Raw genomic sequence first — 15,223 nt, forward strand, 5'->3', positions numbered from 1 at the left:
GCCCAAGGGGGCCGCACGCGGCCTCAGTATTGATATCACAAACAGACGCGCGCCCGCGGCCCCCCCGCCCCCCGATCCGCCACCGCCACCGCCGCCGCCACTGCCGCCACCGCCGCCGCCGCCGCCTCTGCCGCTGCTGCCACCACCACCAGCCCCGCAGCTTCCTAGCAAGCTCACTGCTGCCCAAAAGCTCCCAGCCAGGGAACTCCACCAGCCTATTTATCTGAGCCCCGGGAAAGCTCCGTGACGTAGCTGCCCATATATGGACAGACAAAGCCCAGCCGAAGGGGCGCGACGTCACAATGGAAGCTCCTCACAATGGAACATTAGAAAGCAGGAAGCGGGCCGCAGCCAACGTGCGGCGCCCGCACCGCTCGCGGATCTTAAAAAAGAGAGAGAGAAAGAGAGAAATAGAAGAGAAGAAGGAAAGAAAATTCGAGAGGAGAGAGGAAAGAGGGGTGTAACTGAACGTGCGGCCTAAAGCACGCAGCGCGGGGGTGAAAGAGCAATAACCGCCTGTGTGTTGATTTGATGTCTGCACTAGGAGAGAGCGCCTGTAGGACAGGGGGCCGTGGGGTGGGGTCGTTCGCGAGTGGCCTCTAACAGCCCCCCAGCAGGAAGAAAGAGAATTGAAAACACTCGGCGGGGTCCCTTTGCAGCCTGGGAACTTCTGGGGAACCCGGAAGGTGTGCGCTCCGACCCCGCCCCGGCCGCTCCCCTCGCGTCCAGGATCCTGCCTGGGACTGGGACAAAGTCCCTCTGAGGAGGATTCCAGCGGGTCAGGAATCTCTGGTCCAGTGTCCCGGGAACTTCTGTGCCGCCCTCCCTCCGATGCGCCGCCCACAGCCCTGCTGCTCCCTGGGCCCCTGACCCTGTGCTGAAACCCGGCGGAGCTCAGCGGCTGGGAGATTCGTAGCTGCATAGCGGCTGCGCGGGAGGCGAGAACGCCTCACCTTGGGGGTCGAGGATGTGCAGTTTTGGTGGCGAAGGAGAAGGAATGAAGTTGAGGGGATAGGGAACACGTGCACTAAACCCTCCATAAATTCTCCAATGGTTCCAAAGCACCCCTTTGGCCACGGGATGGCAGGAGGGCCCAGCAGGCCCAGGCGCAGTCGCTGTCTCTTGCCGCCTGCGAAGGGCCCGCCGCTGAGTTGCGGCAGGAGCCTGCCGTACCACAGTCTCTGAGCCACCACGGCGACCTCCCCTGCTCTCTACCCTCCCCCTCGCCTTCCACAGGGCTGTCCCCATTGCTGACTGCCGGCGCCCCGCAGTCAGGGGCTGCCTGTTTGCCGACCCCGAGCGCTGTCACCTCCCGGAGAGGCAGCAGATCCCGGGGGCGGTTCTGTTCCCCGAGGCCTGTTTTCGGAGCGCGCGCGGCCGGGCCGCGGGCGAGGGGGAGGAGAGGAGGGGGGCGTGGGGGAGCGACCCCGGATCACACCGGCTCAGCATGGGAGGAGTCCCTCCTCGTTGGCCGTGTGGGCGCGGTGGATCCCGCGTTCCTCGCTGGGGAGTCGGGGTTGGGGGAACGTGCATTTCTCAGGGGGAGTGGGAGTATTGACAAGGAGGAGGAGAGGATCCCCGGGCCTCACTCCGTGGGAGGGCCACGCGGGCCGGGGACGCGTGGGAGGAACTCCCGAGCTGCACATCGTCGTGGGGGTGGATGACAACCTCTCTCTCCTCCCCTCCACTTCACTCGGTGGAGAACTAGGGGTGGGAGGGCCCGGCCTCCCCCGGATCTCCTCTGGTTCTTAGGAAAGGAGGGATTCCCGCCGCCGCGGGCCCCCTCTCCCCCGCCCCTGCTGCCGCTCCCGCCAGGCTACCCACATCTATACCGGGGAGGCTCTGCGCCCCTGGGCTCTCCTCCGCCCGCGCGGCGCGGGGAGGGAGCGCTCTGCAGCGGTCCCCAGCTCCGGCCGGAATCAGGGCATGCAGCGCCTCCCGCCCCCGGCTCCCTCCCAAGGGGGGGCGATTGGCCGGCCCGGGGGCGTGGGCGGCAGTGTGAGCCAGGCTGGGCGCGGGAGGGGCCCTGGCGGCTGCAGGGAGGGTCGCGGGGCGGCGGGCCAAGCCGGGAAGAGCCATACAAGGAGCGGATCCGGTGACGCGCCGGCCGCGCCCCTTCTCCTTCTCTATTTGGCTGCTGATTCCGGTCCCCGGATTTGCATATTTTGGCATCCAGTGGAAAAGGAAAGAAGAACGGAACCCGCAGCCTTTAAAGGAACCGCACAGGCTGTAGCGTCACCTAGGGAGGCGGTCTGGGGGGCGTGAAAAATTAGCCAGCGGCTCCGGCCTCTGGCCATGGAGCTTGGCAGCTGGGGGGAGAGGGGGGCAGCCGCGGCCACCAGAGAGCTTCGGCCGCTCCGGTCCCAGTCCTGGCCCCTCCGCGGCGCTTCCTGCTGCGAGTGCACCCGGAGGGTCTCTGCGGGTTCCGGCCCAGGACCAAGAGACGCCGTGAGGTCCGCGGCCTTTAGGCGAGGCGCAGGCCCCAATAGCGACTGCAGTGCCCATGTTGCCCGGCGCGAGGCACGGCTCAGCCTGCGGGGGTGGCGGGGAGGAACTGAGAGCCCTCCCGGCCGCCCAGCTCAACTCTGGAGGACCCTACCGTGATGCACCCCCCTCCCACCTGTTGAGACCTCTCCCTGGAGAGGAGGAGATTGAGGAGCTGCAAGCCCCAGTCCTGTTTGATAGGAAAGGCAGAGGCAGGGAGCATTTCGGATCCTTGAAAGCTTCCAGGGCCCCAAAGACCGTGGAGGAGTGTAGCCATTCCAGAGATGACCTGAAAACACTTTTAGGAGAGCTGGACCTGTTGCATCCAAGCAGAACAAGCAGCAGGGTTTTGCAGGCCTGCTCCAAGCCTTTATGCCTGTTGGTGAGAATGGATAGGAGTCTTTTTGGGCAAGTTGTCTGCCCCCTCCTTCCTACATGTCCATGACCTAGAACGGGAGCCTTCAATTCAAATAAGTATTCATTCAAACTTCAGTGTGATGTTGGGCAAATTTCTGAATCTCTTTCTTGGCCTCAGTTTTCTTGTCTGTAAATTAGGATAATAATAGTACCTATCCCTTAGGAAGAATTAAATTTGATAATCCTCATGGAGTACTTTTGCCAGGCCCCTAGCCAGCACTCAGTAAATGGCAATTATTATTGGTAAACTATATATTTTCCCCAACCCTACCGTGTGACTGAAAAGCCCTTTCCCCTTGTGTGTCTTAGGTGTGAGTGCAGTTGATATAGGGAGTAAAAAGGGCCAGGTATGGCACTCCATCCCATATCAGTGTGATCATATACAAGAAGTCCTATTTGTGTGCCGGGTACCTGCTGGGCACTGTGTCATCGTAGAGATGGTTAAGGAATGGTCCCCACTGTGCAAGAGCAGAGGGCCCTCAATAGCTGGTGGTGACATAAAGTAGGATACCAAGAAGTCACTCAGTTGCTCTTTAGCACTCTGGAGCATCCTTCTCGACTTTTTATGGAGGGTGGTTATGGCTCCAAGGTGGGGTGGGGGACTCAGGTGCCCTTCCTCCCCTCCTCTGCCCTGGAAGGAGCCATGCTGCGGAAGGCCTGCCTCTACAAGCATAGGTCCTCACTGCCTGGCTGCTGGTTGGGTTGCAGCCCGCACAGGTGTCCCCTGTCAACCTGGATGATGGTGGCAGATGGAGGCCAGGGTTCCGTGGCGGGAGGGGACAACTCTGGGTATGGAGTAGGGGTGGGGAGTTTGGAGTGGCCCCTTGTAGACTAACAGCATTCTCCCTTCTGCTGGCCAAGTCTTGAATTCAGCATAGAAAAAAGCTTTTTTCCTTCCCTCTCTCTTTCTTTCCTCTCTCCCTCCTGAACAGGGGCTGAGGGTGAGATCTTACTTTTACTGGTGGGCTTGGGTGAGATTACCTGAACTGCAGGCCCTGGACTTGTTGGGGAGTGAGTAGGCACTGGTTCAGGGCGTCCTTACCCTGGAGATGGTGAAGGGCAGGCCCCGCCCCTCTGCAGCAGAGCCAAGGCTGCCCAGCCCCCACTGCTTACCTCTGGGGGCAATGGGTGTGTTTGTCTTGGTGAAAGGGTAGAGGAAGGAGGGGACGTGCTCTACCAACCCACCACAGGAAAAGACCAGGTTGATGCTCTTGCTCCTTAGTCACCTCTGCCCTCTGAACTTGAGTTCCCTTTTGCTAAAGATATCCAGTCCTTCTCTGCTGTCTTACAGGAAAAGAAGCCCCCAATTAATTCAAACTGGGGTGCTGGCGACTTAATGCATTACCCATCTCAGCGAGTATTTGCCTTTTTAACAGAAAATGCTTAGTAGAGGGTCATATATAACCTAAAGGAATTAAGCCTACCGTTAAGCATGGTGCCTGGAAAATGGTAGGAACACATATATGCTGGTGGGCTGAGGTCTAATGGTGGGATGTGAGGCCCAGTGACAAGGAGTAGGAGTTTTGGGGTGCAGAGAGCATCTGGGGTTCCTCAAGTCACACCAAGCACCCATGTAGAGGGCCCACCCTGGTGGGATTGCTCCTGAATGACAGCTCCCTCAAGGGCTTTCAGTTGCTTTCCATTTTGGGTGTCCCACAGGAGATGGACAGGTCGTTGGTGGAATCTCTCTGGCCAGCCCTCCCTGGCATTCTAGAGGTCATTGCCATTCCTTCGATAATGACAAGACAGCTCTGAGGTGAGGTGGGTTTGGCCTAGAAGCTCGTGGAAGGAACTTGGCAGCCACGACGACTTTGGGGGTGGTGGTTCCAGTTAAGAGCATTGCGTGGGGACTGCTGGAGGCTTTGGGCTCGCGGACCTTCTGTACCCACAAAAGATTGGGGCCTGTGGAGATACAGCATCTTCTTCATTTTTTTTTTTTTTTTTTTTTGCGGTACGCGGGCCTCTCACTGTCGTGGCCTCTCCCGTTGCGGAGCACAGGCTCCGGACGCGCAGGCTCAGCAGCCGTGGCTCACGGGCCCAGCCGCTCCGCGGCATGTGGGATCCTCCCGGACCGGGGCACGAACCCGCGTCCCCTCCATCGGCAGGCGGACTCTCAACCACTGCGCCACCAGGGAAGCCCCTTCTTCATTTTTTACAACAATCCTGTGAGGAAGCTTTTAGGGCTGCCCCCCGATAGGTTTTTGTTTTGTTTTGTTTTTTAAATGAAAGATCTAAGGTGTTGGAAAGAGTCTGAGTAGTTAGTTGGAGGACCCTTGGCCAGGAAGTGGCTGAGCTGAGATTTGAACTCAGGGCCTTGTGACTCCGAAGCTGCTGCTCTTAATTCCAGCCTTTGTCCCCATTCTGGCTGTTAGGGAAAAGAAAGGAGATGGCAGGTGTGGGTAAGAGGAAGGAGAGGCATAAAAACTGTGGAGAAGGCAATGAATAGAAGAAAGACTAGCTGGATCTGCTTCCCAGCAGCCCTGGGACCCAGCATGCAGGTAAGGGAGGAGCCCCTGCCCAGGGGAGGGTAGGGGGTACAGCTCACAGGGAGGTCAGGGAGGGGCAGCATTTCTACCAGGGCTCCCGGTAGGTGGAATAGCATCTGTGCCACTCTGAGCAAAGGGCCCACTGCCCTAGGTTGTCACAGAGGTCACAGGCTCCTCGCCAAGCCAATCACACGCTTCCATTTGAAACATCTGCTTGTGCCTACATTCAAACGGACTCATTATAATCATGTTGAATCTGGGTGTTTTGGATTACTCGTCAAGCAATTTGAGGGAGAACCTGGTGACCAAAGGGAGAAAGTCTTGTTACAAAGTAACATTTGCTGGCCGGTGAGGTGGAGACCCCTCCTCAGATACAAGTCCAAGGCAGTGAGTAACTGCCATGGGGGTTCAGAGGTTGAGAGTTCAGGGCTGGGCTGGGCTGGGACAGGGAGAGAAGGCAGGTCTTAGATAGAAGGCAAGACTTGGAAAAAGCGTGCTGTACGGGTAAATGGGAAGAACAGGCCCTGGCCTGGGATTCAGGACTTCTGGGTTCCACCGTTAATTATCTGTGTAACTTTGGGCCACCCTCTGGTTCCTGGGCTTCTGGTGGGACTGGACTGGATAATCTACCACTAAATTCCTCCCAGCTCCCTTTGATACATGAGTTTTGGATTCTATTGCAGAAAGGGTTGGGAGGAGACGTGTTAGTGTTCCCAGTCAAGTTTGGGCTTCTGGGACCCTTGAGGAGGAGGAGGGATGGGTCAGGGCATGAGGGCTTGTAATGGGAACTTTGCTGTCTTAGTTCAGCGGTGCCTGGAGGGTAAGTGGAGTCATGTGCTCGGGGGGCCTGTCATTGCCCCTGGGGCCCACCGTGGGACAGCCCCCTTCTCAGCTGGGAGGGATGGTGTCTCTGCAGAGAAGACTCTTGGGGATGAGGCTTTTTAGAAAGAGGAACTTTGTCATCTGAAATGAACCAGAAAAGGTGTGAGGTGGGGGGCCGTTGGGGAGGCAGTCAGGGGGAGCAAAGAGGGAGTGAGAGAGAGAAAAGGAGGGAGAGAGAGGTGAGAGCAGAGAGGAGAGCGGATTTCCCCCCCACTGCTCGCCACGCAGCCGGCCTCCTGATGGCTACAGGCTTCGCCCATGGGACAGGTCGAGGATCCAAGAGGCTGGCAGGTTCCTCTCCTCCCTGCCCTGGAAGGAAAACCTTTGGGGAGTCAGACAGAGCTGTGGTCTCTAGATCCTTGTGTCTCTTAGCTCCCAGTCTCAGGACCCTCCTCAGCCTAAAACAAGTGGGCCCTTTGCCTCATCCACCAAGGTGAGGAGTTGGGGGCCGACCTTTGGCTTCTTCTTTGCTGTTCTATGCAGTCAAAAAACCTGGGATGTGGGGAAAAGCAGTTAATGACTCTTTTGGGCCCAGAATTTGAGGTCCTCAGTCGTGTCAGCATCCTCTTTCACCAGAAGGCCTAGGCAGGGCTTCCTGACTTTCGTTATGCCATAGCTCTGCTAGAAAATGAGACTCTTTACAACCACTGGAGTAAAGAGCTAACAAACACTGCCCTTGGCCCATCCCATCACTCTGAGGGCTGAACAATACTGGCCAGCTGGAACCCAATGGAAGTCTGCCCGTCAGCCTGACTGATGGCATGAGCTTTTCTGCCAGGGCTCAGGGCAGATGGGCAAAGGAGAAGGGACATGATAGATTTCTCTCTCTCCCTCCTTCTTTCTCTTTTTGCAGAATTATTTGGGCTATTCAGAATTATTTGGCCCCAGAGCGCCAAGAAAGTTACTGGATGACAAGAGATGGTACCCGGGCTCCCTGGGGACAGGGACTGAGTGGTATTCCTCTGTCTCCCCAGCACTCCCCCCTGCCTGTCCCCAGCAGGTGCTCCATAAGAGGTTGTTGACCCAAGTGTCCACATGGGTAATTCTGAAACATGGCCGATTTGAGGAGCGCAGGATAGACTGTGACCTTCCCACTTTGTCCTTGCATTTCTACCACCCAGCACCCACTATACAGGATGGGGGCCCCTTGTCCACCAAAATTCACTCCCCACTGGGGCGGAGGGGGAGGCTCCTGGGTCTGCGACTTAGCTCTCTTGTTTCAATGAGACAAACATCCAGGGCACACTTCCTGTGGAGGGAATCAGACTTGAGGCTGGGATCCTGCGGTCTGTCAGGGAGCAGGTGATTTAAAGGGAAGTGAGGAATGAGGCTGAGGTAGAAGCCATCACACACAAGACATGATCAGTTCTGAAAGGAAGTGCAGGCAGGAAGTTCAGAGGGGGAAGGACTTGCAAGAGGACATGTTCAGGGACAGGCGAAAGCCTGATTGGGAGGGGTGGTGTGGATCAAGGCCTTGAGGATGGGCTAAGACCCATAAGTGAGGAGGGGAGGTATGAGGAGGGGAGGGAAGGGGGAGACAAGGGCAGGGGGTATTCAGTGTAAGGAGCTGTGCTTTCCCCCCTCATTTTCATGTTAACTTTATTTATTTATTTTCATCTCTGAAACTACCTAGAGCCCATTGGCACTGTCCTTCCAGGACTTCTCTGGCCTGATTATGGTTTGCCTGTGGATGAGTGAGGAATCCTAGAGGGAGAGAAGGGAGATAGCACTGAGGCTGGATCTGTGAGATGCCAGCAGACATTTGGGCATCTACTAGAATGCAGGCTCCAGGAAGGCAAAGGCCTGGGTCTGGACCTGCACTGCTGTATCCCCAGCTAGAACCCGGCTTATGGAGGGGCTGGTGGGTGCTCCATCAGTATTTGTGGGAGAACGAATGTGCCAGACGCTCTACCAGGTCGGGTTTGGGATGCAGGAGCAGGAAAGGGGGCTAACTCCAGGTGTGAACTCCAGGAGAAAGCAGGACTCGGGGAGTCCAAGGCAACATGGACCCCAAATTGGGGGTGGGGTAGGAGTCATCAAACATGAACTTAAGTGGTAATAGCCCCGTTAATTGAGTGGCAATGATCCTTGGCATTTTTCATCTTCAAAGCCAGGAACAAGCTGTAATTAATACTCCCGCCACCCGGGGGCAGGGTGGAGGTGGTGTGGAGAATCTTGAGCTGTTGCTACTCAGTCGGGGAAACTGAGGCACTGGCGGAGGAAGGGCCGTTAGGAGAGTGGATGCAAAGGCCAGCAGAGCCCGGCGTCTGCAGGGGTGCCGGTGAGCAGTGCAGAGCGCAGACCCCTCCCAAAGCCAGGCAGCTGGGGAGCCGAGGTCGTGAGTGGGGAGGGGGCGCCGGAGACCCGCCCCGGAGCAGAGAAAGAAGTCTCAGCCTCGGGCCTGGCGAGCGTGGCAGTGGGCGATCGGCTTTGCCCGTGGCTTGGCCGACGGAGAGCCTGCCGGGGCCTCGGCTCCCCGTGCTCCGGGGGCGGCGCTGGAGGGGCGCGCGGAGCAGGGGAGGGGACTCGCTAGTCCTTCGTGTCCAGTGGCCAGGCCGCGCGCGGCACACTCAGCCTGAGTCACCGTCGCCTCCGAAATGCCTCCCGGTTTCCTCATCGCCCGGAGGGAGTTTTTCATTAAGGTGATTACCCTGCCGTCATTAAGAGTCCGTAAATATCACCCAGGGACCGAGGGCGCGCGGCCGCCTCTAACTGCAGCCCGGGTCGGCAGGCCCCGGCCGCGGGCGGCGCCGCTCCGCCTCCCTGGCCACCGGTTCCAACCACCTGCGCGGCCCCAACACCATCCTGCATCTAGTGTGACTTTTTCTCTGGACCACGATGTCCCCGAGGGCATTCTTCCTTCAGTTCAGTCACCACCCAACCAGAAAAGGCTTTCCTCTGATACCCCTGGTCCAGGTGAGGCACCGAACACCACTCCTAGTTTGCCGTGGTCCTACGTACCTTTTTACATTTATCTGTGTAATCCTTTGATGGATGCCTGCCTCCCATCCTCCTGCCCCAAGTTCTAGAAGGGCAGGAGCCACTTCTGATTTTGCATCGTATTCCCACGATAGGGCCCCCTCTCAACCCGCCCCATCCCCACCTACCGCTAGCGTCTCGGGTATCGCAGGACTCAGCATTTTTGAATTAACAAGTCCTCATGAGGCAAGAGAACTGTTTGCTGACTGCCCCTGCACCTGATCGTCTTCAACATTTGACAGTTTTCACTTGTGCACCTACTGTGTGTCTGGCACTGGAAATACGGCTGTGACGAAAAGAGTCTGTGGGGAGACTCAAGGCCTAATGAGGGCTCCGGGTGAGGATGGGGAATAAGAAGGTACCTACGAGGTGGTGGTAAGTGATATGAGAAAAAAGAAATGAGGATAAGGGGAGAGAGAGTGATGGGGAGTGCACGTTGAGATCCTGTTGTATGTAGTCATTCTTCCCCAATCCTTGCATTTGGAGCTAGCATTAGTGCCACTGACTAAAGTACTGAATCAGAAGATGTGGGTCTGTGCTGTTAGTCCAGCTAATTTATTGGATGCTCTTTGAAAATTTTTACGTAAATAAGATCTTTGTCAAAAAAATTACATCACAGTTCACTAAGGAAAGTCAGGTCTCTGAAGGCAAAGTCACCTGTGACTTGGCCCCTTGCCCCTGGAACAGCCCCTCTTCCCTAGACAGGCTTTCCTGCCTGCCACCAGGTGGCCTGAGAGAAAACTCTGACAGTGTCTGAGGACTCTTCAGAGGCCTCTGGGGAAGAGGTGTCAGCGGGCCAAGGGTGACTATGGCTGTGGCTACCCCAGCCCCAAATCTCAGAGCTGCGCTGCCTCTCACACAAACCCTCTCTTGGATGGGCAGGAGAGCTTTCTAGACCCCAAATGAAAGAAAAAGTTGCTGCAGTGGAAACTCGAGCTAACCTTCCCTCTTGCCCCACTTCCCTCCCGCGGTCACACTTCCGTCAGCCGCCACAGGGTATTTTGGGTTCGAAAACAAAGCGTCAGATCTATTTGAGCAACTTTTTTTTCCATCGGAGTAGAAGCCCAGGGGCCTGTGGCCACCCTGGGCTCGGCCACTTCCCCAGGGAACTGACGCGTTTCCCCTTCTCCACCGAAGACCAATTTAGCAAGTCAGACTGGCCACATTTTTAGCTTCTCCTTTCCCTGGCCTGGCAGCAGGCGAGGGCCCAGAGGTAGGGCTGCTGGGAGGAGGGTGTGTCTGAGTGCCTTCCTTGTGGACTTCAGGGGAAGGCCTGCTTCCCCTCCTCTGCCAGAACCTCCTCCTCACCCCTCTCCAACACTCCTCAAACTGCATGTGCTGCGCACGCGCGCGCGCGTACACACACACACACACACACACACACACACACACACAACCTCCACCGCTGCCGCCACAAATCCACTTGCTGCACCAGGAGTCTGCAAAGTGAGAGATGTGGGGTTAGGGCTGGTCTGGTCCTCAGTTTAATTGAAAGGATGGTGTGCCCGTGTCACTGGCGGGCCGGTGTGCTGTGGGCTGTGAATGAAGTGGGCGTGCATCCATGGAGACTGTGTGTGCATGCAAATCCGACGTTTGCCACTGCCTGGGCTGGACAACGCACACCCATGCAGCTTGCATGGATGTCTAGAAAGAGCCTGGCAGAGGTGAAACCCTGCAATGTCTAGCGGGTGCGTACACCGTGTGATTTTGTGTGGGCTGGTGTATTTACAGTATGTGTGCAGGATGCGTATAGTAGAGGTGTGTGTAAGTGTGCGTGTGCACGTTTGTATCCGTGCGGACCGGCAGGGTCTGGTTCTTGGGGTATGGGGGAAGGAAGCCAGGCGAGCTCTGGACAGGGGTGACCAGCGTTCTCATGGGCGAATGCAGCTTCCTCCCCGGGGAGGTGTGGGTGGGTAGAGACCTTCTAGGTTTCTTTTGTAGTCCTTTCAATTCTTAGCTCTCATCCGAGCCTCCATCAATACTGGGGAAGAGCTGACTGGGTGCTGGCTTCACAGCCACAGCAAGGAGAGAAAGAATCTGTTGCCTTGTGGTGACCTGAGTATACACGTCCAGCTGTGTCTATGTGCGTGTGAGTGAATGAGTGCGCAAGTGCGTATGTGAGTGTGAGCGTGGGACGTCTGAGTTTGTGTGACTGTGTGTGAGCGTGGGTGTGGGTGGAGGTGTTTGGACTCCTTCTGGGTACTACCTAGGCTCGCCCTTCTGCCCAGGCCCTAAAGGAAGCCCCCTGAGCCCACTGTCTGCTTACTTCACGAGACTGGAAATGAAAGTTGCACTCAGGGCCCTGCTACACCTGCCTTTCTGACAGGCTCAGCCTCTTTCCTTTGAGCCCTCTGCCTCCTGCACAGCTGACTTATGCCAGTGGGGTGGACTCCAGCTCCTGAGGAATAAAGAGGGCACTTCTGTGTCCTGCCCTCATTCAGGGCGGGTCAGGAGGCTCTCGAGTCATATTCCTACCCTCTGTGCCTGAGTGCCCATGTGCCCCTCCGTCCTCCCTCTACTAGGGTCCCTGAATGGTTTCCCCAGGCCTGCATCTGGGGAGGGTAAGTTCTCTCGCTGGCTGCTGAATCTGGGAACAGGTTCTCCTGAAATCCCAGGGTCTCCAGCTCCCCACATTTGCGAACTCCTCCCTCACCTCCTGGTAGGGTCTTCTGGCTCCTGTAGCCAAATGCATTTGACTGTTTTTCATTCTTAGTCCCAAGAATGCTCGTTTTACCCTGTTCTGGTGGCTTCCACTCACACCCACCCCCCATGCCCGCAGCCAAAGGGACAGTGGTAGTGGCTTTCTCTACCATGCCCCCAAATAACCATATAGAACTGTAGAACATTCAGCTGGAGGGGGCCTCTGAGAACACCCATCCCAAACTATTTTATAGATGAGAAAGCTGAGGCCCAGAGACGGCAGCTGACATGCCCAGGGTCACACAGCAGTGAGTGGTAGCCCTGGTGCTAAAATCAGGTCTTGACTCCTGGTCAGTGGTTCTTTCAGCTACATCAGACCAACCGGCCATGTCCTTCTTTCCTATTTCCTTCTCCTTCTGACTGTTTCTCTGCCTTGCCTTTTCGACTGAAATGTTTCCTTTTTTTCTCTCTGAAATGCCCTCTCTGTGTTAAGCAGGATGGCTTGCATTTGGGGGTACCAAGGTGGTACTCAGAGCCAAGACCTCAGTCCTGGCATGGTTTTCATCAGTCCTCTCTAAAGGTTTTTCTCCTTCCTGGTCCCTCATCCCCCAAGGACTGCCAGGGACCCTGTCCCCTCCTTTCCCCAAGCTAGCCTCTTCAGCTCCTATTTCTCCTTCCAAGTACCCAGGCGGCAGATGAGAACCGTCAAGGAATTTTCTTCTTTCTCTAACCTTAGTTTCCTGGTCTCTAAAATGGAGCGAGGGTCTCTGCAGGGGAACTATGTGGATTTGTGTATGTGTATGCATGCAGGTGTGTGTGTGTGTGTGCGCGTGTGTGTGTGTATGTGCACCTCGTGTGTCTCCCAGCAGCTCCTGGGGGTAATGGGAAAGTTAATTAGTGCCAGGATGAAAGGTGCTATGGGGTAATTGCAGGTAATATCAGGACAGCCGGGAGGGTGGGGCTAAAGGCCCTCAGACCTCCTAGGGGTGGTGGGCGGCCCCTAGCCCCACTCCTGAAAACAGATCAGATACCTGGAGAGGAAGGGGGGAAGGGGGCATTCTGAGTGAAGGGTCTTTGTCTTCACAGGGAAGTGCTTGTTAGTTGCTAAGGAACTGGGTTGTCTTTTCTGATCCAAGCCTCCCAGTTTTTTGCTGAGCTTGGGAGGGGCATGCTGGGCTGGGGCTAGAGGCTCCCTTGGCAGGTGGCCCTTTCCCTGGGGCTGCTGACACTCGGATGGGTCTCTTGGGAAGGACTCTTGTCTGGGGAGGGTGAGTGCTCCCATTACCCTCGGCCTCACTGCTTGCACCAGCCAAGCTGGGGAGCAGAGCAGGTGAGGTGCAGGCAGGGAAGGAGAGGAAAACACACATGTACTGAACAGCCTGCATACCAGGCACTGTGCCGGGTGCCTTCCGTGCCATCTCATTTAACCATTGCAACAGATCTTTAAGGAAGTCACTTATTTACATTTTTCCCCCCATTATGCTGTTTTGTTTTTGCAGTTGAAACACAGGTCCAGAACAGTTGAGTAAGTTGCCTGAGGTCAAAGAGCTATCAAGTGGTAGAGACTCTGTGATCTTAGGTGTGCTAAGTAAGAAAAGTTGTGCTTTTTAAATTTTACCACCTCTTGGGACTTCCCTGGTGGTGCAGTGGTTAAGAATCCGCCTGCCAATTCAGGGGACACGGGTTTGATCCCTGGTCTGGGAGGATCCCACATGCCGCGGAGCAACTAAGCCCCTGTGCCACAACTACTGAAGCCTGCACGTCTAGAGCCCGTGCTCTGCAACAAAGAGTAGCCCCCTGCTTGCCGCAAGTAGAGAAAGCCCGCACGCAGCAACGAAGACCCAATGCAGCCAAAAATAAATTAATTAATTAAATAAATTTTTAAAAAATTTACCACCTCGCGCATCTAGCCAGCTTTCTTCTTATCCCATGGGTGATCAGCCCTAACGCTTGAACCCACCATCACCATCACCATCATCACCATCATCACCATAATCATCATCATCTTCACCATCACCACCACCACCACCACCATCATCATCATCACCATCACCACCACTGTCATCACCATCACCATCACCACCACCACCACCACCACCATCATCATCATCATCTTCATCATCATCACCACCACCATTATCACCACCACCATCACCATCACCACCACCACCACCACCATCATAACCACCACCACCATCATCATCATCATCACCATCACCACCACCGTCATCACCATCACCATCACCACCACCACCACCACCACCATCATCATCATCATCATCATCTTCATCATCATCACCACCACCAATCATCATCATCATCATCATCATCATCTTCATCATCATCACCACCACCAATCATCATCACCAGGAAGTCTTCCTATGTATCCTTTTCCATCTCTTTTTTAGCAGTTATTACACAGGCAAGGTTCTGGGAGGGAGAGGGGGGATTCAAAGGATTGAGGGTGGTAAACAGTTGGGGTATTTGCCTTGAGCAGGTTGAGTTGGGTGGTCATGGCCTTGAGCTGGGCCAGGCCATTGCTGCAAGTGTCCAGGAGCTGGCCCTCCCCACAAATCGTACTTGGTCTAGAATAGCTTAAGTTGGGGTCAGGGAAGACACGTGGGGGAGACTCCCTTTTAGTTCTTTTGGAACCTCCAGCCTTCCTTCTTGTCCTGCCTGGCTTCTGAATAAATAGAAGGTCTGGCCTTTATTTTATGTAACTGGAGAGTAAAATTAGAGTACCCTTTACCTGTGAGTACTGAGAGTGGGAAGGCTTGAGTTAACACCAGATTCTACCATTCCTAGTTACAGAACAGGGATTAGGTTCTTATCTTATCTTAAGATTAATTTATCAGAATGTCAGTTTCCTCATCTATAAGATGAGAATCATGACACCTACATTATTCGATGGTTGTGACAATTGGATGAGAGAATATGTATGAAGGCCCTGGCAGGCTGTAAAGCTGGGCAGGAAGGCACTAACTGAGATGCCACATGTCAGGCGTTTGGCGCGGTGCCTGGTGTGCAGATAGCACTCAACAAATGGTATGTGATAATGATGATGATGATGATAATTCTATCAATTCTCTTCATCCCTGTAAAGGGGTCTCTGACACTCCCTTTCTTAGCTGCTTTGTTAGCAGTCTCGAAGCTATCTACATGCTCATTTTGTTTCTTCCTGGAAGAGGCAGTGAAAGAAAAGGGGCAAGAGGCCCAAAGCCTTCTGCAGGCAGACAGCTGACTCAGGGGGGGCTTCCCCAAGGTCTCCTGGCCTCCAGGCTTCCCCTCCTGGAGCTCCTTCTTTGTGGCTTCCAGGGACATCTGACAGGGCTGGC

This window comes from Physeter macrocephalus, unplaced genomic scaffold (assembly GCF_002837175.3).
Source record: "Physeter macrocephalus isolate SW-GA unplaced genomic scaffold, ASM283717v5 random_200, whole genome shotgun sequence".
Taxonomy (NCBI): domain Eukaryota; kingdom Metazoa; phylum Chordata; class Mammalia; order Artiodactyla; family Physeteridae; genus Physeter; species Physeter macrocephalus.